This window comes from Lissotriton helveticus, chromosome 5_1 (genome assembly GCF_964261635.1).
Source record: "Lissotriton helveticus chromosome 5_1, aLisHel1.1, whole genome shotgun sequence".
NCBI lineage: Eukaryota > Metazoa > Chordata > Amphibia > Caudata > Salamandridae > Lissotriton > Lissotriton helveticus.
In genome coordinates, this window is record NC_136065.1 from 1,623,415,698 (window position 1) to 1,623,418,630 (window position 2,933).

Here is a 2,933-nt window from a genome sequence, read left to right on the forward strand (position 1 = left end):
TTGGGCGCCTTCTTGCTTATGAAGTGCATACATAAGAGATCACATTATCTCTAGACAGCAATAACAAGTTCTATCAATAATTCGTAATGATGTACACTATTTCCATCTAATACAATTCAGCTAAACACTATCACGTTTTTAACTCACTCCATCTATCTGATAGTAACTATCGATGTAATTTGCCTAAAAGACATATTCCTTTAGTATCCAAAAACAGGAAAATAACATTTGATGACTGAGATAACCATCGTGAGTATAATCATTACTCTGTGTTCTCTCCTTTGTTAAAACCTAGAATCTCTTCACAACGCCTGAGGGCATTGAAAACAACGATTGATGAGTTGTAGTATCTAACCAAAATACCTACTATAGAAGAAAGTTGTGCCCACCGTTTTTTGTAAGTAAACATCGTAAATAGACATTAGAGTATTTTTAAGTTGCCACACCCTATAGCCCTTCTATGCAGCAAGTATGCATCAATATAAGAATATGATGTAGATCTTGATAACACTCTATCTATGTATCCCTTTTTAAATCCTTTGCTACCCTTTTCTCTCTTTCTCTTTCTACACTGTATCCTTAATATATACACTCTGTGAGGCAAGTAAAAAACCCCAATAACCTCCCGTTTTTTCCCCTCCCCCCCCTCCCCCCCCCCCCCTTTTTCCCCCTCCGCCTTTCCCCCCCCCCCCCCACGCCCCCCCTCCCCCCAAACCCCCCCCCCCCCCCCCCCCCTTTCTTTCTCTCCCTCCCCTCCCCTTCCATCTTTATCAATTTAATTAGGCCTGCCCGACATAGTGTTATCGTAGATTGGTCAAAGGCAATCAGAACTAAGTTTTTCATGCATTTAGATATCAGTACTCCTTTTTCTGCACATGTGTAAATAGTATTAAGCCTATGTAAATATAACTGCTCCGTATGTATATATGTAAATAGTATTATGTTAAACTATATGATATAAATGAGACCTAGGCCCTAGGAAACAGTCTACAAAGAATTGTAGTAATATGCACTATGTATGACACGGCTCTTTTATATGTCTTTCAGTGTGATGTATATGTTTTATTGCAAATGACGGACTCCTGAAGAAGGCAAATGCCGAAACGCGCGTAGAGACTCCACCCACCGCTTTGCTTACTCCAATAGCCCTATGTACCATCATTGTCATTTGAATATGTGTATTCTTTTGTTAATAATTCTTTCACTCATATGTTTTTTTGATTAGCTGTTTTTTTGTTGCACAATAAGTATATTTATATTTGTCTGTCAGTTTATATTAATATGAAAAGAAAAATATGAAAGATGTATCAACCCACAAGAAAATGATTAAAATAAAACAAAAATATATTTTTACATAAACACAATAGTCATCACTTTTGTTGTCTATATATGTTTGGATTTTGCCTGTCAGAATAGTTTCCTAGTTTGCATTTGGCTCAATTAATCAGCTCACTATAAGGCACGTTACCAATATAGTCTAAAAGACTCTTTCCCTACAAATAGTGAGTCTATTATTAGTAGGGGTCCCCTTCTTTCTAAATTACGGATCGGAATCGAACCCAGCAGATTTCGCGTTGACTGCCTCTATATCAGGGGTGCCCAAACCAGTCCTGGCGGGCCGTATCCATGCCAGATTTTTGGGATATCCCCATCTGGGGATCACGGTTCGATCCCCGGCACCGGCGGCAGATTAGCCCAGCACCAGGTGACTCTGGGAAATAGCTGGCGCCGCGGCTAGGGCGGCTGACTCCGGAATCTGGAGATTTTTTTATTTAAGGTTTTTGTAGAGCGCGTAGTAACCCTCGAGCATCCCAGAGATCAGGGTTCGATCCCCGGCACCGGCCGCAGATTAGCTCAGCACCACGTGACTCTGGGAAATAGCTGGCGCCGCGGCTAGGGAGGCTGACTCCGGAATCTGGAGATCACGGTTCGATCCCCGGCACCGGCCGCAGATTAGCCCAGCACCAGGTGACTCTGGGAAATAGCTGGCGCCGCGGCTAGGGCGGCTGACTCCGGAATCTGGAGATTTTTTTATTTAAGGTTTTTGTAGAGCGCGTAGTAACCCTCGAGCATCCCAGAGATCAGGGTTCGATCCCCGGCACCGGCCGCAGATTAGCCCAGCACCACGTGACTCTGGGAAATAGCTGGCGCCGCGGCTAGGGCGGCTGACTCTGGAATCTGGGGATCACGGTTCGATCCCCGGCACCGGCGGCAGATTAGCCCAGCACCATGTGACTCTGGGCAATAGCTTGCTTAATCTTCCCAACGGCCCCTAGCGCCTAGAGACCCTTACGGGTGATTGTGCGCCTTACAAATGTGGATTATTATTATTATTATTATTATTTGGGCCGATTCCGATCCGGTTCGTAAAAGCACATCTGCCCGAATCTGTCGGACAACCACGTACGCCCGGGAGAGGACTGCCCGGGACCCGTGGAGCCCGTCCTGGTCACTCTGACCTGCCATCGGCCTGGAGAAGGGAGCGCCGGACGCCCGGGGGGAGGACTGCCCGGGACCCGTGGAGCCCGTCCTGGGCACTCTGACCTGCCGTCTGCCCGGGGAAGGGAGCCCCGGACGCCCGGGGGGAGGACTGTCCGGGACCCATGGAGCCCGTCCTGGGCACTCTGACCTGCCGACGGCCCGGGGAAGGGAGCCCCGGACGCCCGGGGGAGGACTGCCCGGGACCCGTGGAACTCGTCCTGGGCACTCTGACATGCCGCTGACCCGGGGAAGGGAACCCCGGACGCCCGGGAGCCGTGGAGCCCGTCCTGGGCACTCTGACAAGCCGTCGGACCGGGGAAGGGAGCCCCGGACGCCCGGGACCCGTGGAGCCTGTCCTGGGAACTCCGGCATGCCGTTGGCCCAGGGAAGGGAGTCCCAGATACCCGGGACCCGTGGAGCCCGTCATGGGCACTCTGACAAGCCGGTGTCCC